Source organism: Pipistrellus hanaki (assembly GCF_964339955.1).
Source record: "Pipistrellus hanaki genome assembly, chromosome: X".
In the NCBI taxonomy this organism is placed as follows: Eukaryota; Metazoa; Chordata; class Mammalia; order Chiroptera; family Vespertilionidae; genus Pipistrellus; species Pipistrellus hanaki.
The window spans coordinates 69,517,606-69,544,114 of NC_140524.1; the positions used below are offsets into that span (position 1 = coordinate 69,517,606).

The window sequence follows — 26,509 nt, forward strand, 5'->3', positions numbered from 1 at the left end:
GAATGGCCTAATATTATAAACTACATTAACAATAAAAGAGACAAATTACATGATCATATCAATAGAAACATAAAAAGCATTTCACAAAATTTAACACTCCTTCATGGTAAAAATTCTTAAACTAGCAATAGAAGGAAAATACCTTGATATAATAAAGGCCATATAGGAAAAGCCCAAGGCTAATATTATACTTAATGGTGAAAAACTGAACACTTACCACTAAGGGAACAAGAAAGGGATGTCCACTCTCACCACTTCTGTTCAACTAAATACTGGAAGTTCTATATACAGGAATTAGGTAAGAAAAAAAAGACATTCAATCAGAAAGGAAGGATTAAAATTGTCTCTGTTTGCAAATGACATGAACTAATAAACAAATTTAGTAAAGCAGCATACAAAAATTCAGTTGCAAACTATCTGAAAAGGAGTTAGAAAAACAATCCCATTTGAAAAAACACCTAAAATAATATAGTATTTGGGAATAAACTTAACTAAGAAGGCAAGGACTTATGTACTGAAAACTGCAAAACATTGATAAAAAAAAATTTAAAAAGACAAACAAATGGAAAGACATCCAATGTTCATGATTTGCCACATTAAATATTGTTAAAATATCCATACCACCTAAAGCAAATTACATTCAAAATGTCAATGGCGTTTTTCACAGAAGTAGAACAAACAATTTAAAAATTTGTATGGAACCACAAAAGATTCTGAATATCCAAAGCAGTTTTGAGAAATAAAGAACAAATATTTAGGCATCACACTTTCTGATATCAAACTATATTACAGAGCTATAGTAATCAAAACATTATGGTATTGATATAAAGACAGAAATAGAAACTAATCAAACAGAATAGCCTAGAAATAAATTGACACATATACTGATCTTTGAAAAGGTGCCAAAAATACATAATGGGCAACAATAGTCTCTTCAACAAATAGTGTTAGAAAAACTAGATAGTCACTTGTAAAACAATAAAATTGGAACATTAATAACAAAAATCAACAAACTGGATTAGAAATATAAACCTAAAATCTAAAGCTATAAAATTTCAAGATGAAAACTTCATAATATTGGCCTTGGTAATGATTTTTTTTTCATGGGTATGACACCAAAACCACACCAGGCCAGTGTCGCTGAGTTGGTTGGAGTTTTGTCCTGTGCAATAAAGGTTGTGGATTCAATTTCCCTTCCACTCTAAAATCAATAAGCATATCCTTCGGTGAAGATTTCCCCCCCAAAAGCACAGGCAACAAAAACAAATATAAACAAGTGGAACTCTATCAAAATACAAAGCTTTTGCACAGCAAAGGAAATAATCAACAGAGTGAAAAGGGAACCTACAGAATGGGAGAAAATATTTGCAAACCATTCTATCTAATAAAAGAGTAATATGCAAATTAACCACCACTCCACTACACCCACAAGCCATGCCTATTAGCTAATCAGGAGTGAGTATGCAAATTAACCCAACCAAGATGGCTGCAGCCACTGAGAGAGCAGTAGGGAGCTTGGGTTTCCCTGGGGATGGAGGAAGCCAAGCTTTCTGCACACACACCCTGGCCAGCCCAGGCCTCTGCTTAAGGCTACAAAGTTTGAATTATAGAAGATAAATAAATTCCAACAGAAATGGTTGTTGCCAGGGAGAGAGCAGAAGGCTTGGCTCCACTCCAGGCTACAAAGTTTCAATTGTAGAAGAAAAATAAATCCCAGATACCAGGGCCTCCGCTTGGGTTGCTGGAGATCGTGGATGGCCTGCAACCGCCACAGGCCCCTCGCCCAGGTCGCCCCATGCCCCAAGGGAACCCCCACCCTGATCCAGGACATCCTTCAGGGCAAACCAGCTGGCCCCCACCCAGCACCAGGCCTCTATCCTATCTAATAAAAGAGTAATATGCAGATTGACCATAACTCCAACACACAAAATGGCTTCCCCCATGTGGACATAAGATGGCTACCACAAGATGGCCAGCAGGGGAGGGAAGTTTGGAGTGACCTGACCTGCAAGGGAGGGCAGTTGTGGGTGATCACGCCAGCAGGGGAGGGCAGTTGGGGATGATCAAGCCTGAAAGGGAGGGTAGTTAGGGGTGACCAGACCAGCAGAGGAGGGAAGTTGGGGGCAAACAGGCTGGCAGGGTAGCAGTTAGATATCAATCAGGCTGGCATGGGAGTGGTTAGGGGGTGATCAGACTGGAAGGCAGAAGCGATTAAGGGAAATCGGGAAGGCAGGCAGGCGAGCAGTTGGGAGTCAGCAGTCCTGGATTGTGAGAGTAATGTCTGACTGCCTGTTTAGGCCCGATCCCACTTGGTGGTCAGGCCTAAACGCGCAGTTAGATATCCTTTGAGGGGTCCCAGATTGGAGAGGGTACAGGCTGCGCTGAGGGACCCCCCCATGCATGAATTTCATGCACCGGGCCTCTAGTACATCTGATAAGGAGCTAATATCCAAAATATATAAGGCATCGATCAGACTGTCAAACTTCAGAGGGATGGTAAGGGAGGGTGGGGGTAAAGGGGAGAGATCAACCAAAGGACTTGAATGCATGCATATAAACCTAACCCAGTGGTCAGCAAACCGTGGCTCGCGAGCCACATATGGCTCTTTGGCCCCTTGAGTGTGACTCTTCCACAAAATACCACGTGTGGGCACGCACGTATAGTGCAATTGAAACTTTGTGGCTCATGTGCAGAAGTCGGTTTTCAGCCTGGGTGAGTCTATTTTGAAGAAGTGGTTCTAACCCTGAGCCACACTCAAGGGGCCAAAGAGCTGCATGTGGTTCACAAGCCGTGGTTTGCTGACCACTGGCCTAACCAATGGACACAGACATCGGGGGGTGAGTGCATAAGTTGGGGATGGGGGGGGGAATCTATGGGGGAATAAGGACACATATGTAATACCTTAATCAATAAAGAAAATAATGTCCACACCAAAGTATTCTATAGATTCAATGCAATCCTTATCAAAATACCAATGGCATAGTTCACAGATTTTGCTGCCTGTGGATTCCTCTAATATTTTTATGGATTCCCATCTTACTTTTAAGTCCTTTATCCATTTTGAGTTTATTTTTGTGTATAGTGTAAATTGATAGTCTAGTTTCAGTTTTTTGCATGTGTCTGTCCAATTTTTCCTACACCATTTATTGAAGAGATTGTCTTAACTCCATTGTATGTTCTTGCCTCCTTTGTCAAATATTAATTGAGCATAGTGGTTTGGGTCAATTTCTTGGTTCTCGATTCTATTCCATTGATCTATATGTCTGTTCTTGTGCCAGTACCAGGCTGTTTTGAGAACAGTGGCTTTGTAATACAGCTTGAAATCTGGTATTGAGATCCTTCCTACTTTATTCTTCTTTCTCAGGATTTATGTGGCTATTCATTGTCTTATATTTTATAATTTTCCAAGTACTGGTCTTTTACTTCCTCGGTTAAATTTATTCCTAGGTATTCTTTGATGCAATTATAAATGAAATTATTTTATTATTTTTTTCTGATAGTTCATTATTGATGTATATAAATGCAACTGATTTCTGGATATTAGTTTTGTATCCTACTTTCCTGAATTTATTGATCAGTTCTAGTAGTTTTTGTTAAAATTTTTAGGGTTCTCTATCTATATACTTAGGACCATGCCATCTGTAAGCTGGGTGATGTAGGGTCTCGGGGAGACACCAGGATGGGGTGAGTGGTGTTCACCAGTTTTAATGCAGATTCATATTTGGCACCAGTGCTGAGCCTGAGGCCACTCAGCAAAAGGGTATGAGCAGGCCTGCTGCCAGTAGCCTGGGGCCTGTGGTACTTTGCAGTGGGGTGGGATCTCAGGGAGTTGTGGGTGGTGGTGCTAATGGAGTTCTCCAAGTTAATTCAGAATCAGATTTGGCTTTATGGGGGTGGGCTCAATGGTTACTGTCCTTCTAGTTCCTGTCCTGAAGCCACAGAACTCAATTTCACTCTATATCTTTGGTTTTTATTTTTTACTTCTTTTTTTTTTAATTTAATTTTTTTTTAAATGCAGTCCTAGTCTGATTACAGCTGAAAGAGCCCTGGATTTCAAGCTGCCTTTTATCTCACCTGGACCCTCAGAATCACCACTGATTTTCATAGCCATGTGTAATATAGGCTACTCTTCCTGGGGGTCCCTCAGCCCAGCCTGCCCCCTCTTACATACTGGGAGCCCTCAGGAGATATCCTACTGAGGCAATGGGGCTGATCAGGGAAAGTCACCAGCCCCATCATCCTGCTGCTGCAGCCACTGCCAGTCATCGCAGCCACCAAGGTGTTTTCATCAACATGGACTCCACTCCCTTCACCATGAAAAAATGACAACTTTCTTTAGGCATTTTCAAGATGTGTCTTTCATAGTATATGACATTTCTTTCTTTCTTTTTTTTTTGTTATATACTCACCTGAAGATATGTTTCCATTGATTAGAATGTGGAAGAGAAAGACAGAAACTTCAAAGTTAGAGGAACACTTTGGTTGCCTCCTGCATGAGCCCTGACCTGGACCTCAGCCAGGGAGGAGCCTGCAACCTAGGTACATGCCCTTGATTAGAATTGACCCAGACCCTGCGGTCAGTAAACCTAGCATTATCCACTGAGCCAAACTGGCTAGGCAGCATATGACATTTCTTAGCCCTCCAGCAGCAGACCTTTTTTTTTTTTTTTTTTTTTTCCCCTCTCCAAGAGTGTGGTGGAAAAGCCCTAGATCATCTTTTTGGATTCTTATACCCAAGTTACAAAGAATATTACCAGTGGCATATATGGAGCTTAGCCAATGAGCGGTCAGAAAAGGTAATTCCTCTGTAGTTCACACTGATTGCCTCAGATCTCTGGCTACACTCCTGCCAAGGCCTAAAGCCTCAGGGCCTGGGCAGTGGCCCCCCAACTCATTCCAATTGCCACCTCTACCCCTGCCAAGGTGTAAAGCCCCGGGGACTGGGCAGGGGCCCCCCAGCTCCCTCTGATCATCCTGCTCTTCCCCGGCCCCAAGCCTTTGCCTGGGTCTTGGAGTCTGGGCAGGGGACCCCCAGCTACCTCCCATTGCCTGATTGCCTGGCTCCACCCCTGCCTAGGCCCCAAGCCTCTGACCAGGGCCTAGGGCCTGGGCAGGGGACCCCCAGCTCCCTCCGATCGCCAGCTCCACCCCTGCCAAGGCCTAAAGCCTACGGGTCTGGGCAGGGGACCCCCAGCTCCCTCTGATCTCTGGCTCTGCTCCCCTAGCTCCCTCCAATCGCTAGATTGCTTGGCTCCACCCCTGCCCAAGCCCCAAGCCTCTGGCCGGGGCTTGGGGCCTGGGTAGGGGACCCCCAGCTCCCTCTGATCATCAGCTCCACCCCTGCCAAGGCCTAAAGCCTCGGGGCCTGGTCAGGGGACACCCAGCTCCTTCCAATTGCTGGGCTCCACCCCTGCCCAGGAATCCCCTGGCTCAGGCCCTTCCCAGGTTGCTCAGGACCCATGGGGGGCCTACCTTGGAGTCACCTGGGTGTTTCTGGGTGCCTATTTATGCAAATTAATCTCCATCTTTGTTGGGTTAATTTGCATACTCACTCTGATTGGCTGTGGGTGTAGCGGAGGTACAGTCATTTTACATGTTTCTCTGTTATTAGGTAAAATGTCCCTCTTTATCCCTAGTAATGCTTTTACCTTAAACTCTGCATTGTTTGATATTAATACAGCTACTTTCTTTTGGATGTTATGTGTGTGGTATATCTTCCATCTTTTAAATTTGCAACTTTTACTTTTTATTTTTTAAAATCTTTATTGTTGAAAGTATTACATATGTCCCTCCTTTTCCCCCCATTGACCTCTTCTAGTCCGCCCCTGCTCTCCACCTCAGGCTTTCACCTCACTATTATCTGTTTTCATGGATTATGCATATATATATATATATATATATATATATATATATATATATATATATATGCAAGTTCTTTTATTGATCTCTTCCCACCCACCCACCTTTACATTTTATTTTTTTCATTTTTTTATTGATTAGGGTATTGCAAATGTGTGGTTATCCCCCCATTGCCCCCTCCAGATCCTCAATCTTGCCCTCACTCTCACCCTCTGTTGTCTGTGTTCATTGGTTATGCTTATATGCATGCATACAAGTCTCTTGGTTGATCTCTCTCCCTCCCCCTTAACCCCAGCCTCACCTACTTTCCCTCTGAGGTTTGAGCATCTGATCAATGTTTCTCTGTCTCTGGATCTGTTTTTGTTCATGGGTTTATGTTGTTCATTATAATCCACAAATGAGTGAGATCATGCGATATTTATCTTTCTCTGACTGACTTATTTCACTTAGCATAATGCTCTCCAGCTCCATCCACGTTGTTGCAAATGGTAGGAGTTCCTTCCTTTTTACAGCAGCATAGTGTTACATTGTGTAGATGTGCCAAAAGTCTTTAATCCACTCAATTGCTGATGGACACTTAGGCTGATTACAAATCTTAGCTATTGTAAATTGTGCTGCTATGAACATAGGGGCCACCTTTAAATTTTAGTTTTATTTATTTATTTTTAAGGTATATGTATATGTATATGTATTGATTGATTTCAGAGAGGAAGGGGGAGGGAAGGAGAGAGGGAGGGAGGGAGGGAGGGAGAAAGAGAGAGAGAGAGAGAGAGAGAGAGAGAGAGAGAGAGAGAGAGAGAGAGATATTAATGATGAGAGAGAATCATTGATTGGCTGCCTCTTGCATGCCCACATCAGGGATTAAGTCCACAACCCAGGCACATGCCCTGACCAGGAATCAAACCATGGTTCATTGGTCAATACACAACCACTGAGCCATGCCAAGCCAGGCTCACCTTTACATGTTAAATGCATCTCTTATAAACAGAAATCAGTTTAATTTTTAAACAGTCTGTCTCTTTCAAGTGGCACATTTAATCAATTTTCATAGAATGTATGTAATATACTTGGCTTTAAATGTAACATAATACTCTTTAAATTCTACTTGCCTTGCCTATTTTGAACCGTATTACTTTTATTTTTGTCTCATTTTTTACCCTTTGTTAACTTTGTAGTTGTACATTATTTTAATGTATTTACTAAAGATTACAGCATGCATTCTTGACTTATAGTTTGATAGAAGTTAGTTCTTTCAGTTCTTTCTATACAGCGCAAAGACCTTAGAATACTTAAACTCCATTTTCTCAAACAATATGCTATTGTTCTTTTATAAAATAATTGTCTACACAATTTAAACCACACAAGGCATTATCATTGTTGTTGTTTTATAGTCAATATTTATTTAGATTCCCTGATGTTTACCCTTTTCTCTTCATTCCTTTTGTTTGTTTCCAGGCCTCTGTCTCACTCTTCCTGCAATAGCACCCTTTAGCATTCCCTTTAGTTTGTATCAGGAGTAAATTTTTTTAAATTCTTATTCAGAAAATATGTGCTTATTTCACAGTCATTTTTAAAGGACATTTTTAATGGATCTAGAATTGTAGGTTATAAGTTCTTTTTATTTTAAAAAATCTTTATTGTTGAGAGTTTTACAAATGTCCCTCTTTCCCCCCATTGCCTCCCTCCACTAGGTTACAGCCCCATCCCAGGCCTTCACCACCCTATTTTATGTGTCAATATGTAATACATATATGCATATAAGTTCTTTGGTTTATCTCTCCCCATCCTCCCTTCCACCTTCACTCGGAAATTCGTCAGTATGTTCCATGTTAACACATCTCTGGTTCTATTTCATTAATCCGTTTATTTTGTTCATTAGATTTCTTGTTTGTTTATTTTGATTTTTAGATTCAGTTGTTGATATATTTGTATTTATTGCCATTTTATTGTTCATATTTTTCAGCTTTTTGTTCTTCTTCTTCTTCCTCTTCTTAAAGAATACCCTTCAATATTTCATGTCATACCGGTTTGGTGGTGATGAACTCCTTTAACTTTTTCTTGTTTATGAAGCTCTTTATCTGACCTTCCATTCTAAGTGATAGTTTTGTGGGGTAATCTTGGTTGTAGGTCCTTTCTTTTCATCACTTTGAATATTTCTTGCCACTCCCTCTGGCCTGTGTAGTTTCTGTTGAGAAATCAGTTGACAGTCCTATGGGCCCTCCCTTATAGGTAACTAACTGATTTTCTCACTATTTTTAAGATTATTTTGGTCTTCAACTTCTGGCATTTCAATTATGATGTGTCTTGGTGTGGGCCTCTTTGGGTTCCTCTTGTTTGGTACTCTTTGTGCTTCCTGGACTTGTAGGTCTATTTCACCAGGTAAGGAAAGTTTTTTGTCATTATTTTTTCAAATACGTTTTTGATTATGTGCTCCCTCTCTTCTTCTTCGGCAACCTCTATCTACTCTACTGTTGATCCCTTATAAGTTATTCTTCATTTCAGTTAGTGTATGCTTCATTTCTGACTGGTGTTTTTATGTCTTTGACATTCTCACTTAGTTCTTTGTTAAGTCTTGCTATGTTTTTTGAAGCTCTCCTTAAGTCCTTTGAAACTTTCATTAAGGTCCTTGAGTAACCTTATAACAATTGTTTTGAATTCGATAGCCAGTAGTTTGCTTGCTTCCATTTCTTTCATTTATAACATGTTTCCTTGTCTCTGCATTTTGGCTATTTCCCTGTGCTTGTTTCTATGTATTAGGAAGAGCTATGTTTCTTGGAATTGGTGGAGTGGCCTTGTGTAATATGTTTCCTGTAGGGCCCAGTGGCTCAGCCTCCCTAGTCACCTGAGCTGAGCACTCTAGTTGTGCCCCTGTGTGGACATCTTGTTGTAGTTCAGACTTGACTGCTGTTGGTATCACTGACATTAATTAACCTCCAGGCCAATTGGATGTGAGGACAAACTGAGCCTACAATGGAAGAGCTACTATGCAGGAGACACCCTATGGAGCAGGACTTACTTCAATGGGGCTTTTGTGTCACTGAGTCTGCCCCTTGAGTGTGTCATTCATGGATATGTAGAGTTGTAATCTGATGTGGTCTGAAGCTGTTCATCAGGTTCACTGGCTCTGAAGCCTCCTGGGGCCACCTGGCAGGATCTACAGAGAGATCTTTAGGTGGCTTTTACTTGTATTGGACTTGTAAGTGCCCAGATGAGGCCCAGCCGTGAATCAAGGCAAGCTGGTGCTAGTGCCCGGTCTTGGGCCTTTTATTGAGAGGTTTGGGACATGCTGCCTCCAGCTTCTACTTGTTTAAGAGATTTTAGCAAAGTCTGAAGCCTGAGCCAGGACAAGCCATTCATATGGAAATGCAGCTGAAAAAAACTTGGGTGGGTCTGCAAATTGGATGTGATGGGGTCTCAGGGAATTACCAGGATGGAACAAACAGTGTAGGCCATACTGATGGAAACTCAGATATGGATGCCAGTTATTTCTGAGACAGGGGAGGTCCTAGGACAGGAACAATGACCCTGTGAGCACCCTTTTCTGGGAGATAGCTGCTCCCAAGTTCCTTTCCTGATGCCAGACAGTTCATTTCCTTTCCATATGCTCTGCAAAGTCACTGCACAGTGGTGGAGCTCAAAGTAAGCAGGATTTTGTATATCCATGCTTGGGCCCTTTAAGAGGCATACCTGGGACTCCAGCAGCCTCCGTGTCACAGAGCCCCAATCCCCACTGGTTTTTATAGCCTGAAGTTATGGGAACTTTTCTTCCAGCTCTGGAATCCTGGGATGGAGGTCTGATGTGGGACTGGGACCCCCTGTTTCTCACAGGAGGCCTTTGAGATATCCCTCCTGATTAACAAAACACCACACATAGGTGTTGGACCAACCCATTCCACACCTTCATCCCTCTTACCAGTTTCATTGTGCTTACTTCTTTATTTTTCTAATTGTAGGACTTCCATTCAGCCAGCTTTCAGGTGGATCTGAATAATGATTAGTCTGTATTTTAGTTGTAATTTTGATGTGGTTGTGGGAGGTGATGAATATCAGTATTTTCCTATGCCACCATCTTGGTTCCTCAGGCCAAAGTCAGTTATTTTTCTTAAAACATGTTGAAGATACCATTTAACTGCCTAATGGCTTCCATTTTTTTCTAATGGGAAATCAGTTGAAAAAACATTTTGCATCTTTGGTAGGGAATGTGCTGCTTTCTCTTTTGATATTTTTTATTTTTGGATTTTGGTAATACCGTATTACCATGATGTTCATAGGTGTGATTTTTCTTGTCTTTGTAAAAATCTACTTTTAATATACACCATTTAAAAAATTGATTTTAGAGAGATGAAGGGAGAGAGAGAGAAAAAATTGATGTGAGAGGAAAGATAGATCAGTTTCCTCCCATACATTCCCAAACAAGGATCAAACCACAACCTTTTTGGTGTACTGGATGGTGCTCCAATCAACTGAGCCACCCAGCTAGGGCTAGGTGTGATTTTCTTTTAAAAATATATTCTTATTGATTTCAAGATGAAGGGAGAGGCAGAGAAACATCAATGATGAGAATGAATCTTTAATTGGCTGCCTTGTGTATGTCCTCTCTGGGGATTGAGCCTGAAACTCATGCGTCCTGACTGGGAATCAAACCATGATATCCTAGTTCATAGGTCGATGCTCAAGTACTGAGCAACACAGCCTAGACTAATTTTCTTTATGTTTATCTTCATTGTGGATCAAAGTACTTGAATTTGTAGTTTTATGGTTGTCCATCAGTTTTGAAATGTTCTCAGGTATTATTTATTTTTTATTAATATTTTAGAGAGACAAAGGAAGGAGAGAGAGAAACATCCATGTGACAATAAAACATCTATCAGCTACCCCCCATACCCCTGCATTCCTACTACTGGGGATTGAGACTGCAACCTGGGCATGTGCCCTGATCCAGAATCAAACTGGCAACCTTTCAGTGCATGGGATGGATGCCCAACCAAATGAGCAACCCTGGTCAGGGATATTAGTTCTTTAAATGTTGTCCCTGCCTTATTATTGCTTTATTCTAATATTCTGTGACAACCTCTTTTAGAAATTTTCTTTGTATTCCTTAGGCCTCTAATGCACTTTTTTCTATATCCCATCCTTTTTTCTCTCTGTATTTTATTCTGAATATTTTCTTTCCAACTCACTTTCCTTAGCTCTGCCTTATTTTCTGTTAAACTCATCCACTGATTTCTTAATTTCACTTTTCACACATATTTATTTTTTCTTGCTTGTTAAAATGATTATTTTTGTTAAAAAATCAATCAATAAAATGTGTTTCAGGGAAAAATAAAAAGGAATATTTGATAGATATTTACAATGGAATACCACTCAGCCATCAGAAAAGATGAAATACTATCATTTGTGACAACATGGATAGATCTTAAGAACATCCGGCTAAGCAAAATAAGTCAGGCATAAAAAGTTAAGACCCATATGATTTCACTTATATGTGGGATATAAATTGAAAGCAAATAATAAACAAGAAAAACAAATAAAAACTCACACAGAAACAGTATGGTGGTTACCAGAGGGAAAAGGGGTCAAATATATGATAACAAATGGAGATTTTACTTTGGATGGAGGGCAATGCAATATAAAGATGATCTATCATAGAATTGCACACTTGTATCCTATATAATACTATTAACCAATGTCACCCCAATGAATTTAATTTGAAAAAGAGGGAAAAGCAGTGAGAAGACTACTCAACATGGCTTGTCCATTAAAGGACAAAAAAAATAACACCCAAATACACATGCACGCATACATACATGCACACTAAAGCAACAGCAACAAATAAAAAAATAAAAATAAAAAAACAGTATTTTTCTTTAAAAAATATATATATTTTATTGATTTTTCACAAAGAGGAAGATAGAGGGATAGTTAGAAACATCGATGAGAGAGAATCATTGATCAGCTGCCTCTTGCACACCCTCCACCGGGGATGTGCCCACAACCAAGGTACATGCCCTTGCCCGGAATCGAACCCGGGACCTTACAGTCCGCAGGCTGACGCTCTATCCACTGAGCCAAACCGGTCCCGGCAAAATCAGTATTTTTCAACAGTACATTCATTTTACAACAAATGCAAATTATTATTATTATTATTTTGTTAGTATTCATCCAAGGCTATCTTTCCATTGATTTTTAGGGAGAGTGGAAGAGAGAGGGAAAAGCAGAGAGAAACATCAATGTGAGAGAAACACATAGATTGGTTGTCTCTTGCACAAGCCTTGACCAAGGCCTGGGCCAGGGAGTAGCCTGCAACCAGAATTGAACCCAGGACCCTTTGGTCCACAGGCTGACATTCTATCCACTGGGCCAAACCAGCTAGGCCTCCAAATTACTTTACAATGCTTTCTTTCTTAATACAAAAGATGCCCATCTTGAGTGTGTGTGTGTGTGTGTGTGTGTGTGTATGTATGTGTATGTATGTGTATCCAGTGGTTTGCTGTTGACTTATTTGTAACTATATTAATGTCACAAATGCACCTGTTTCCTTTTGACAGCCTTTTATTTTATTTACTTTCATGTGACTAGCTTCCACATACCAAAAGTTTCAGGTTGACAGGCAAAAGGGTACCTATTCTCTGTGAAATTGAATGCAATGTTTTACGCACTGGCCAGAACAATTTTTATTGTCATTTCAACACTTGTTAATAGATACATTGATGCCTAAATTGCCATTTTTTTTTGCAATAATCTGTGCAGTGCTTATGTCAAAGACTAGGCAGTTCTTCTTTATAATGGCTGTTTCAATTTCCTCATGTATAGTTAGAGAAATGGCTTCCCAAGTCAATTGCTGCTTATGATCAGTTAGCCCAAGTCGGTAAGCAAAATTTTCAGCTTGCTTGTGTGTTCCTATCAGGTGTACAGTGGAAAAGAACTGCTGGTACCACTCATGGTTTTCCTTTTTCTCCAAGACTATCATGAAATGAAAGCATTAACAGGACTGGATCATCACCCAGTCTAGAGCCCTAGAAAGATTGATGTCTGTAGCAGGGAAAATTATATCCTCTCCCTTTAGGGTTGCAACAAATGGGTGTTGATTCTTCAGATGTGGGATAACAGCATCCAAAGTGCCTTGCCATTTACAGAAAGTACCTGGGCTGGAGTAAGGGCAAGGCCTAAACTCATATAGCACTTCATGGCTTGTTTCACATCCATATGGGGCATGTTTGCAAGGAAAAAGTACTGAATTGGCCAATTTCTCCAAGGCCAAGTTGTGAATGAATCCCAATGGGCCCTGGCAGGTTGGACAACATGTGAGCTTTGGGTGTCAGTCGCTACACACAAGATGGCCACTGTGACACTGGAATATGGGTGGTAATGCATAGTCAAAGCAGATTGAATACTTAAAAAGAGTGGCTAAATCATTGTTGGATGCAGTTGTGCTCCTCAGGGTGGGCACCTCTGGGATGTTGTGCATCCAGAGGCCCCACTAGGTAACTGGGTTGTATTCTGCTGGTTCATTTCTGTGGTTCATTTCTGGCCCTGGCTCACACTCCCTCTCAAGCCCCTAAAATTTCCCTGCTACTTCCTGAAGCGCCACTTCCTCTTCCTATGCTGACACCTACTTGACACTGCAGGGAAATTCTGGTCTGCTGCTGCTACTGCAGCTGCTGCTTCCACTGGCCAGCACAACCACCACAAAAGCTTCCTTTGTTACCCCTGGTTACAGCAGCTGTTGTCATTTCCGGGACCTTAAGCCCCGCCCCCAGAGGTTGCTGTTTCCTGGTTCTCCAGCTGCTTCCCTGTGCAGCCCCACTCCCCACAGCCACTGTCATTTCTGGTTCCTAGAGCCTCCCCACTTCAGGCTTCCACTAAATATACCACACCAAGGCAGACTTATAGAATTTTCACTTGGTTCATTTGAAAAATAGTATTCATTTCTTTGCCAAAATTTACAATGTAGTCTTTTCTTGAGCATATTAAGCACAATTATTTGAAATTCTTCATCTGGAAGCTATCTCAATCCTTTTAAGGTATGTTTTTATTGTCAGTTATCTCTCTTGATTTTTAAATTTATTTTGCCTTATTTTGGTTGAGTGGCAGACTCTGTGTCCGAAAAAACTATAATACAGATGGGTTGAGGCCTCAGCTTTTAAAATCTTGATCCAGAAAAGATTTATGCTCATTTCAAGCAGGTGGTTAGTGGCACTAACAATCCATTATTACTTAAAATCAGCCCAAGTTTGGGGTAATTTAATGCTGGCCACCTGAAAACTGATTTAGCCTTCCTTTCAGTGTGTATACATGTTCAGTTGGAACCCAGTATCTGAGGGTTTATCTAGTGTTCCCCTCAATGATGGGTCCTGAATTCAAATGTTTGTTATTTTAGTTCATTGCACTTCTTATAAGCTCAGCTGTCTCTCAGCTGACTCTTCTGTAATAACCTAATGAGAAAAACAGCCTCTCTTGGTTTTCTTCTCCTCCTGATCTTTGCTCCATAATACTTCATTGCCTTATTAGTTCTTGGATGCCTTCATATATATAATTTATATTTTATCACAGTTTTATTGTTTTCAGCAGGGCATTTGGTCTGAATTAGTCTTCCTTAACTAGAAGCAGAATCAGTACATCATTTGTTCAATAAATATTTATTGATCATTTCCTATGCACATACACTGAACATAGTAATAAAACTGAAACTCCTGAACTGGTTAGAGAAGATTTTTGCCTTTATGGAGCTTACAGGCAAATGTAATGCAATGTGACAATGCAATGATAAAGATAATTATAGGATGATCTGTAGCACTAAGTAGGAATACCTGACCCAGACTTTTAAAATCAGGAACAGTTATTGGACCAAGCATCGTTTCACATTAGACCTGAAAAATAATAAGACTTATCTAGATAAGACTATTTTAGGCAGAAGAAATAACATGTACAAAGAACTGGAAGAGGTGAGAAAGAACATAGCATATTCAGGGAACAGAAAACTTTATAAATCTACAGTTATCAAGACAGTATGATCCTGGCATAGACTAGGCATATCAATCAATGGAACAGAATTGATTATATATTAACAACCTTAACATTTATGGTCAGTTGATTTTTGACAAATGTACCTGGACAATTCATTGGACAAAAAGATACTCTGTTCAACAAATGATGCTGGGACATTTGTATATCCACATGTAAAAAGTTCAACTTAGACCCTCACTGTATACCATGTCCAAAAATTAACTTATAAAAGGAAACTGGAATTTTGGTGGTGAGCATGCAATAGAGATTTCAGATATCGAATTATATTGTTGTACACCGGAAATTTATGTAATATTATTGACTATATTACCTGAATAAATTAAATTTTAAAATGTATGAAAGGCATAAATGTGTCAAAACAATAAAACTTTTAGATGAAAAAATAGGGGAAACTTTTCAAGACTTTGGACTGGACAGAACTTCTTAGGCAGGACACCAAAACAAAGTCTCCCCCGCCAAAAAAAAAGATGAAACTGATAAACTGGACCTAAATTTTTTTTCAAACAATATTTAAAAATGGAATAAATGTGACAGATCACAAGAAAATATTTGCAAAACATATTAAATAAACAATTTATATCCAGCCCGGGCTGGGTGGCTCAGTTGATTGGATCATTGTACCTATGCACCAGGGTTGCTGGTTTGATCCCTAGTCAGGACACATACAAGAACCAACCAATGAATGGGTAAATATGTTTAACAACAAATTTCTCTCTCTCTCTCTCTCTCTCTCTCTCTCTCTCAATCAATACATTAAAAACACACACACACACACACACACAGATTTTATATTTAGAATTTATAAAGGGCTCTTGGAACACAATGAAAAGACAACCTGAACAAAAAATGGGCAAAATATATAAACAAATAGCTTAGCACAGAAGTTATTAAAATTAATAAATAAATATATGAAAGTGCTCAGCATCATTATCCATCAGGGAAATGCAAACTAAAACCACGATGAAGACAAATACCATGTGATCTCAGTTATATGTAGAATCTAAAAAAATTTTTTTTAAACTAAACTCATAGCTAGAACAGAAGGGTGAGAGATGGGCAAAGTGGGTGAAGGAAGTCAAAAGGTAAAATTTTCCAGTTATAAATGTCAAAGAGAGGTAGTGTACAGAATGGTGACTGTAGTTAATAATACTGTATTGCATATTTAAAAGTTGCTAAGAGATTTGATCTTAAAAGTTCTCATAAGAAAAAAAATTATAACTGTGTATGGTGACATGTTTACTAGACTTATTGTGGTGATTATTTTTCAATATGTACAAATATTTTTTCAACCCTGCCTTCTAATTCACTGATTTGATCCTCACCTTCCCTAATCTGCTGTGTATTCATTTCAATATGTTCTTTATTTGTGCAAATCATTCTTTATTTCTGTTTTCTTAGTTATTATATCTTTTCTCATGCTGTTGAGCATCTTTACCATAATTATTCTGACCTCTGTATCAGATAAATTTCTTATCTGTGTTTCATTTATCTCTTCTTCTGGAGAATTCTCTTGTTCTTTCATTTGGGGTTGTTTCTTTGTCTCCTCATTTTGGCTTCCTGTTTGGGTTTGTGACTATGTATTAGGTTGATCTAGTATGCCTCTCAATCTCTAATGTAGGACAGTATCAAACACTGTTTCTGACTAATTATATCAGTCAAATATTCAAAGCCTCCAGAGACTGCCTCTTTCTATAGACTGATAGGATTTTGTCTTGAATTGCCTGCAGGAAATCGTCCACAGGTGTGGCAAGAGGTTTTTTTCCTAACTGGGTGGGGCAATTGCTTCTTCCTGGAGGCTAATTGTTATTCTCAGTCTCTTTTTTAAAAATATATTTTTATTGATTTCAGAGAGGAAGGGAAAGGGAGAGAAATAGAAACATCAGTGATGAGAGAGAATCATTTATTAGCTGCCTCCAGCAAGCCCCCTGCTGGGGATCAAACCTGCAACCTAGGCATGTGCCCTTGACTGGAATTGCACCTGGGACCTTTCAGTCTTCAGGCCGATGCTCTATCCACTGAGCAAAACTGGCAAGGTCTATTCTCACTCTCTTAATGGGCCTGAGCAACTCTGCACTGTGGGGCAAAATATTTTCCAATTAGGTGGATCAACTTTCTTCCCCCCAGGTAAGGTAAAATGTATAGGAAATGTCTGAATGAGAAAGATGACCTTTGCAGCATGAGGTTGTGACTCAGCACAGGAAACCAGGGTGTCTGCCTTCTGAGCTCTGACCCCAGAGTCCCTGATCCTGGCATCTGCTTACACAGCTCCAGTCCATTCTGCCCTCTCTCTGCTGGAGCACAAGGTGGGTGGCTTGATGGAATTTTGTGTGTTGGCCCTTTAAGAGGTGCCTGAATTTCCAATCACCTCTCCCTGACGGACAGGAACCCTACAATAAAAGTAATAAAATTTAAAAACCATAAGGGAGCTCTGGCCAATGTGCCACAGTTGGTAAAGTATCATATCCCATGCACCAAAAAGTCATGGACTTGATCCCCTGTTGGGGTAGGTGTGGGAGGCAGCCAACCAATGTTTCTCTTTCAGGTCAATCTCTCTTCTCTCTTTCTCTCAAATAAATCAATAAAACATTTATAAAAAAAGAATCTTTTTAATAAAAGCACAATGGAGAGTCTGTTTCACATTTATTAGAATGGCATAATTAAAAAGGCATAAGAAGTGGGGATGTAGATAAATGGAAACCTTCATACATTGCTGTTGGGAATGTAAAATGGTGCAGCTGTTTTGGAAGTCAGTTTGGTAATTCTTCAATAAGTTAACTCAAAGTTATCACATGACCCAGCACTACTACTACTAGATTTACCCAAGATAAGTGAAAGCAAATATTCAAACTAAAACTTCTACACAAATATTCATAACAGCATTATTCATGATAGCCAAAAAGTGGAATTAACCCAAATGTCTGATGAGTAAACAAAAATACAATGGATTATTATTCAGCCATAAAAAGGAATAAAGTATGAGTGCATGCTATAACATGGATGAACTCAAAAATATTACACTAAGTGAAAGCCAGTACAAAAAACATAATGTATGATTCAGTTTATATGAAGGATCCAAAATAGGCAAATATGCAGACAAAAATTAGATTAGTGAATACCTTGAGTAGATGGAGAGAATGGGGATTAAGGCGTACCAGATAACTTATTGAGGGAGGTTGTTGGAGGGAAGCAAATATTCTAGAATGGATTTACCACAGCCAGGGTGGTGGTAGTAGAATTTTGGTTGAGTTACTAAAAATCATTAAACTGTACACCTAAAATGGGCAAATTCTATGGTATGTGAATTATCCTATATAATAAAGAGCTGATATGCAAATGGTCATCACACTCTCATGCCCTTGCCCCAGGACTACTCAGACAATCATCACTGGGGAGAGAGGTATGGGGATCAGCCAGGCACAAATAAGCTCATGAGAGAGGAATGGGGACAAGCCAGGCACAAATGAGCTTGCCAGAGAGGAATGGGGACCAGCCAGATACAAATGAGCTCTCAAGAGAGGAATGGGGACCAGCCAAGCTATGGCCTGGGAGAGAGACAAGCTGCCAACCCCGTGGTCCGGATACAACTGTTTGAATGGTCAAAGAGTTGCTTAGGCATATATATATATATATATATATATATATATATATATATATATATATATATATATATATAGGCTAGCAGCCCAGTGCACGAAATTTGTGCACGGGGAGGGTACCTTCAGCCTGGCCTGCCCCCTCTCCAATCCAGGACCCCTCTAGGGATGTCCAACTGCCAGGACCACTGAATCCTAACTGCTTGCCTGCCTGATCACCCCTAACCACTGTTAGGATTGTTGGATTAAATATATATAATACAGATCGTGTATTGCAGTGGTTCTTAATTAAGGGTGCATATTGCTGTTACCTAGGAAATTTATTCCAAATACACATATCCTTGGCTACACTCAGATTTTTTAGAGTGGGACCATGAGCATACCTATATTGTTTGGAAAAAAATGACTTTTAAGGTGATGCCCATGCTCATTCCATTTGAGAACTAATGCTCAAATGACAGAAATAAAGGAAGACTATGAAGGAGATAACATTTGGTTCCCTGTGCCTAAACTCAGCTCCTGTTAAGGGTTATTAAGTATTTATCATCTGTAATGCTAAGACTAACTTTGAAGACCAGTGGACTATGAGTTTGAGTGATAGTGAATGCTTAATGAACACCATCTGGGAAATCAATTTATAAACTCTACCTTTGTGGGAGAGAGGGTTTTTAGTTGACAGTTTCTCAGCCAGATGATAGTCCTGTGTGCTTGGAATAGCCAAGGGAGGAGGGTGGTTTTCTATCTCATGTGGCTTTATGGGGACTTTCCTAATGCTAACTGATGAAAGCACTTTAAAATAATGGGCTGCTGAGTAATATTCTCTACACATATCCACCTGTCAGAGGGTCTTCACTTCAGAGATGAAAAGCAATTTTTATTGGAGTGATGGTGAATAGCAAGGGTTGAAACTAAGTAGCCATCATGAAATTGATTTTCAAAATGAGATTACATCTGATTTTTTTTTTTTTTGTGTGTGTGTGTGTGTGTGGTTGTGAATTGTAATTCTTGTTTCATCCTGCCATACCTATGGCCTACAAGGGCAAGAAAAGCTTGAAAATTATTAATATTCTCGATCAATCTACAAGGCTCTGTGCCCAGAAGCATTGTAGACCTCTAACTCTCTTTTGCTATGTAGTTTAAGTGCTTAGGTTGTGAAAACACTGAGAGTTTATTATGGAAGGAATAATTTTAACACGTCTCATGTTTAGTAAGACTGAAAAAAAAGAAGGAAGAGAAGAAGGGTTCAGGAGTTCTCTCAACTCCACCACCACTACATTGAGTCCCTATTACTAGGTGTACCATTTAATAATGCGGATTTTTTTTCAATAGATGGAATTACACATATGTTGATATATATGTGATTTGATATGTATACCATTTTGTTGTATTGATAACAAACATCAAAACTTCATGTCAATTTTGCTAAAGGTGTTACCATAGATATTTTTACACTTAAAAATGTCAAATTTCATGCCAAGAAAAGAACATTTGCGGGAAGTTATAATTAATTAGTTTATTTTGAAAAAGAGTGCTGCTTAATACTTTGGGAAGCTTATAGTGAACATGTTCCATCTCAAGATGCTTGTGAATGCTGGTTTAAATGCTTTAAAAGTGGTGATTTCTGTGTGAAAGACAAAGAACATCCAGGTCAACTGAAAAAGTTTGAAGATCAACAATTACAAGCATTATTGGATGAAGATGTGTGTCAAACTCTAAAATAACTTGCAGAAAGATTTAATGTTGCTTACCAAACAATTTCTGATTGTTTACAAGCAATGGGAAAGATTTTAAAGGAAGGAAAATGGGTGCCACATCAAATGAACAAAAGACAAATGGAAAACTGAAAAGTCATCAGTAAAATGTTGCTTCAGCTGCAGGAAAGAAAGTCTTTTTTGCATCAAGTTGTGACGCGATGAAAAGTGGATTTATTTTGAGAATCCCAAATGCAGAAAATCATGGGTTGATTCAGGTCAACCATTAATATCGACTGCAAGGCCAAATCACTTCAGAAAGAAGACAATACTTTGCATTTGGTGGGATTAGGAAAGTGTGGTGTATTATGTGCATCTAAAACCAGGTGGATTCATTAATACTGATCACTACGTACGACAAATAATCAATTTGAACCACCCTTTGATCGTGAAACTACAAGAATATTTCAGAAGACATGGCAAAGTGGAGGTAGCCAAGATGGCAGCGTAGGTCAACACCTAAACTGCTGCCTCACACAATTTTAAAACTAGAACTAAAAGAAAAACGTCTATGACACAGAACCACAGGAAAGCTGGCTGAGTGGAAGTTCTAAAACTAGAAGGAAAGAGAAAAGAGAATTCAGTGTACAAGCGCTGAAAAGCTGAGATACGGAGGCACACGCAAACCGGGTTGGTGATGTGCATTGCATTCTTCAGCCCGAAGGGAGACAAGCTCTCTATTTCTCTGAAATCCAGTTTCTGGGGAGATGTGGGGGACTGAAACTCCTATGGGGAGAAGCAGGACTTTCTGCCATTGGGTCAAAGTGAGGGTGGTTTGCTCACAGAGCTGCGCTCAGGAATAATTGTTTGCTGCGCTAGGGCTTGGGACACAGGGATGTGGTTGGAGGTGTGGGGACAGCTGGCTGGCAGCCATCGCTGTTTGCCATGCCTCAGCCTGGTGAGGCTCTGAGACCTCACCCTGCACAACCTACAAACCCACCCAAGTTCCAAGCAGCGGCTTTTGCATATGAATGGCCTTCCCTATCACAGCTTAACCTAGCAAACTTGCAACCAGTTCAGACAGCTCCAAAACCTCCAAACACCAAGCAAAGAGCAGAAAACTGTAGTTCTCCCTGTAGCTCCTGCAGGTTGGCCTCAGAGAGTAGCTGACCTGCACCCCATTGGAGATCCAGAAGCCAGTGTATCTAGTGGTCAGTGTGAGACACCAGATTTCAATTCCTCACATTCATAAGTGACACATTCAAGAGGCAGACTCAGTGAGTACCAAAGTTCCACTGAAACAAGTCCTGCACCATAAGTGTGTCTCCAGCGCAGCAGTTCCTCCATTGTACCATGTTTCCCCGAAAATAAAACATCCTCTGAAAATTAGACCTACTTAGTTTCCTTCTGAGTGAAATATAAGGCATCCCCCGAAAATAAGGCCCCCGGTACAACATTGTTTAGGTTGGAAGATACTCAAGTTATTAAGCAAGCACTTGCATTCAAGTCCTTTATTGATGATGCTGACTTCTCTAAATACAATCTTTCCAACATGATTGCTATGGATGAAACTGCAGTGTTTATGGGCCAATCATCTCAAATGACAATTGAACAGCGGGGTGCCTCCTTAGTGTACATTCCCTCCACTGCTTACGAAAGTGCACGTGTTTCCTGTATTTTTGGCAGTTCCTCTGGATGGCACTAAAATCCCACCTTTAATCATTTCTAAGGGCAAGAAGGAAAAGATTGAATGTGTTTTGGGCATTTTTATTCTTGAAACTGAAAAAGCCTGGGCCACACAAGCAGTTATAAGGAAGTGGTCGATTTAATGCTGCCGCTTGTTATGCGAGGGAGCCAAAGAGGTCTGCTAGTCTGGGATGCAGCCAGCACTCACCACGCTAAAGACATGAAGACATTTCTTCAGGAAAGAAAAAATAGATCAGATAATGATTCCCACAGGAATGACGGCCTATCTCCAGACTCTTGATATTGCAATAAAGAAGCCACTCAAAGACAATTTGCACATGGAAATTAATGACTACATTGAAAATAGAATGGAGAGAAATTGGCATGAAAACTTTGTGAAACTTAAACTGCAAGAAGTTGTGACTTGGGTGAAGAATTCATGGGAGAAAATCACTGACAGTTGCATTGCAAATGCACTGCGAGCAGGCTACCTTGACAAGTAGTACTCATTTAAAGACAGTGCTGTTGCTAAACATGAGAGATTTGGTCCACTGATTCTGAAAGAAATGGAGTCACAAAAAATTCACCAGGAAATTCAGGAATTGGATTGTTATGATGATGTTCCAGAAGATGATGAAATAATTGTCATTGAATAAATGAGTAAATTCTTGATACTGTAGGATTCACAGTTTGTCTGGTTTGTGTTGACAACTACCGTACCGTATACAGGTAATAAATTTCCTTTATTTTAATTTAACAATAAATGTGTATTGTATTCTTCTTCATGGAAAAATAAGACATCCCCTGAAAATAAGACCTAGCACATCTTTGGGAGCAAAAATTAATATAAGACACTGTCTTGTTTTTGGGGAAATAGGGTAGACACAGCGGGTCCTCACAGCCAATTGGCCTGGAGTTCAATTCCTCACAGTGAATCCAACAGCAATCAAGGCTTAACTACACCAATACTTTGCACTCAGCCCACAAAGTGGTATACCAAGGGCGTCCACCTCAGATGATTGGGGAGGCTGAGCTTCTGGCCCCTATAGGTCACCTACCACACAAAGCCATTCCATCAACCCAGGGAAGCAGCCAAAATACGGAGACACAGAAAGATGTCACGAATGAAAGAATTGGAGGAAAGCAAACTACTAGATGACAGAGTTCAAAACCACATTTATAAGGTTACTCAATCTTCTAAAAACTGCTGAGAAACTTGATGAGACCTCTGAGGAGCTTCGTGAGACCTTCAAGGACCTTAATGAGAATGCCAAGAAAATGAAAATGACCAGTCAGAAATTAAGCATACACTGTCTGAAATAAAGAATATAAGAAACTCAACTGTAGATCAATGTACCCAAGAATCAAACCAAAGATCTGAAATATGAGGAAACAAAAAACATCCAACCAGAAAAACAAAAAGAAAAAAGAATCCAAAAATATGAAGATAATGTAAGGAGTCTCTTTGAGCTTACCAACATCTGAATTTTTGGGGTGTCAGAAGAAGAGAGAGAGAGAGAAAAATATTGAAAACCTATTTGAAGAAAAAATGACAGAAAACTTTCCCTAACTGGTGAAAGAAATAGACTTACAAGTACAGGAAGTACACGGAACCCCAAACAAGAGGAATCCAAAGAGGAATACTCCAAGACACATCTTTATTAAAATGCCAAGGGCAAAAGACTAAGAGAGAATCTTAAAAGCAGAAAGAGAAAAAGTTACCTACAAGTGAGCACCCATACAATTGTCAGCTGATTTCTCAACAGAAGCTATGCAGGTCAGAGGGAGTGGCAAGAAATATTTAAAGTGATGAACAGCAAGAACCTACAACCAAGATTACTCTATCCAGCAAAGCTATCATTCAGAATTGAAGGTCAGATAAAGAGCTTCACAGATAAGAAAAAAGCTAAAGGAGTTCATCACCCCCAAACCAGTATTATATGAAATGCTGAAGGGTATTCTTTAAGAAAAGGAGGAAGAAGAAGAAAAAGGTAAAGATAAAAATTATGAACAACAAAAAGACATCAAATACATTCCTACCAACAAGTGAATCTAAAATTCAAGTGAATAAAAAATCTGAAGAACAGAATGGTCTGGTGAATATAACAGAATCAGGGACATAAAAAGGGAGTGGACTAACAATTCTCATGGGGAAGGAGGTGTGAGGGGTGTAGTAAGAGATTGGACAAAAATCTTACACCTATGGATGACAGTCGCGGAGGGTAAGGGCATGGGGTGGGGTGGGGAATCAGGTGGAGGGGAGCTATGGGGGGGAAAATAGGAACACCTGAAATTGTAATTATATGGAAAAGATACCAGAGTAGGGAAGTGAAAGTAGAGGGTCTCTAGGAATGAGAAAATTCAGAGGTAGCAAAATTCTAGGTTATGGCAAATCAGAATATGTCCATGAAGTTGGTATTCTTAAGTATAGTGGAAATAAAAGTCAATAGAGCTGAGGAAGTCAAGGAACTTTGAGGTCAGAACAGTAGTCCTCAATCCTGGCTTGCAATAGAAATATAAAAAAGTGTCATTGCAATACTGACACACTATAATCACCTGTAATGTTTAAAAATATGTCTATGCTAAAGCCACATCCCCAGAAATTCAGTTTCAATTGGTATGAGTTAATCCCAGGCATCATTATTATTTTTTTAATTTTCCAAGTGATTGCAGGTTGAGAACCATTGAGCTACAGAAATACATACAATCATCCACATGAATGTTTAAATCAGTCAGTGTGATGACAGAAGTTTGAATGGAGAAGGAATATATAAACCAGAGGGGATTGAAATTCTCTAACAATGTGTTAGAATGGATGACAGTGATAGTGGGAGGAAGAGGAGAGAGGGTGATAATATCAGATGGAAAGAGTATTAAAAGAGGAAGGGGTTTTACCTGATAATGAACAATGGTATGAAAACAGCTGCAGGGATTAGGTGATGCAGACCTTACTTTTAGGCAATGTGCTGGCAGGATGTGGGAAGAGGAGTTGGGTTGTAGAGGAAGTATTATGCCCACAAGAAGCCTGATTTTAAGAATTAGAGCAGGGGGTATAGGATGCACTTAGAGAAGAGGTTAAGAGTGTAGAGGAGTTTGCTTACCTTAGAATGGTATTTCCAGAGCACACACTGGAATCAGGGCTGCCACACTGTTTAGTTCCAGGTGTGCCATTGACATTGGGAAGGATGGGCCTGGTAATGAGGAAAGTCCAGAACAGGATGGGAGTGAGAGTAAGAGAATGTTTTTGACCATATGATAATTCAGTGCTTCTCCTCACTCTTCTTGCTTCAGGTTTTTCTTTGGCTTCATGAAGGACTGGTTAGCAAACAGGTTTGGGATTCCATTCATTTCAGGTGGGTTTCTTCTAATAACATTTCCCTTATATATCTAAATTCACTTTTTTTCTGAAATTTTCTCAACCTTCTCAGCCACTTACTCTCAGAGAGGTGCAGAGGGACAAAAAGAGTCCCATAGCCAAAAGAAGTCACTGTTAAAAGAAGTTTCGCCTTTGGACCCCAAACAATGCATATTAGCTGAATGTCAGTGACAGAACACTGACTTTGATGAAGGTTAGAAAATAGATTGCAATGGAATGGGTATTTCTTATTGGGCCTACAACAAGCTTCTGCTCTGACTTGGTTAATCCAAGCTCTATATTCAAAGAAAAGACTCATGTAACAATGCCCTTCCCCCATCTACCCCATATTTCATCTCACCATCTGAACTGTTTAGTCTGGAGTGATACCACCCACCCCAAACTTTGGGAAGGAAAAGGCAAATCATATTTTGCCTGGGGCTTGGCATGCAAACAAGTACCCATACCTACTCTCAGCTCCCTATAGAACTTTCCAAAACAGCCAATCCTCACTTGTATAAGATCCTAGGGCTAATTAGTTTTTCTCAAACCCAGGGGTGGGGAATGGGTGTGGATGGATTTTCCCAGCGTTTTGATAGAATCCTGATAGAATTCTAGGATGACCCACCCACTCAATGATCCATACCCTTATATAATGCTCTCCCCTTGAGTGTGAATGGGGGCATTAAATATGATGGGCTGTCACTCCCATGATCATGCTACTATATGGAAAAATGGATAATTTTAAAATTAAGTGGTATAATTGTTCCATAGTCAGTTGCCTTTGAGATAATCAAAAGGGAGATTATCCTGGTTGGGCCTGATTTAATCAGGTGAGTCCTTAAAAGAGACAAGAACAGTTTTCAACAAATTATGCTATTGCATTTGGATATCCATAGGCAAAAAATAAATAAATAAACTTGACCTACATGAAATCTTACATAAAAATTAACTCAAGCCTAAACCGGTTTGGCTCAGTGGATAGAGTGTTGGTCTGAGGACTGAAAGGTCCCAGGTTCGATTCTGGTCAAGGGCATGTACATTGGTTGTGGGCACATCCCCGGTAGGGGGTGTGCAGGAGGCAGCTGGTCGATGTTTCTCTCTCATCTACGTTTCTAGCTGTCTATCCCTCTTCCTTCTTCTCTGTGGAAATCAATAAAATATATTTTAAAAAATTAACTCAAAGTAGATCATATAAAATGCAAAACTATAAACATTTTAGAGTAAATCATCTGGACGGTCCATTTTTAACTTTTTGAGGACCCTCATACTGTTTTCCATAGTGCTGCACCAATCT

The 26,509-nt window shown here is 39.8% G+C and overlaps 1 protein-coding gene and 1 pseudogene across 6 annotated transcripts in view; one reads left to right on the top strand and one right to left on the bottom strand.

Annotated features, from left to right (window-relative positions):
* The window catches only part of EDA (ectodysplasin A), a 480,683-nt gene that overhangs the window by 15,428 nt on the left and 438,746 nt on the right, over positions 1–26,509 (top strand). The window lies entirely within an intron of this gene.
* Positions 12,546–13,372, bottom strand: LOC311615474 (E3 ubiquitin-protein ligase Siah1-like; annotated as a pseudogene). Its single transcript has one exon. The product of its transcript is annotated as an E3 ubiquitin-protein ligase Siah1-like (transcript).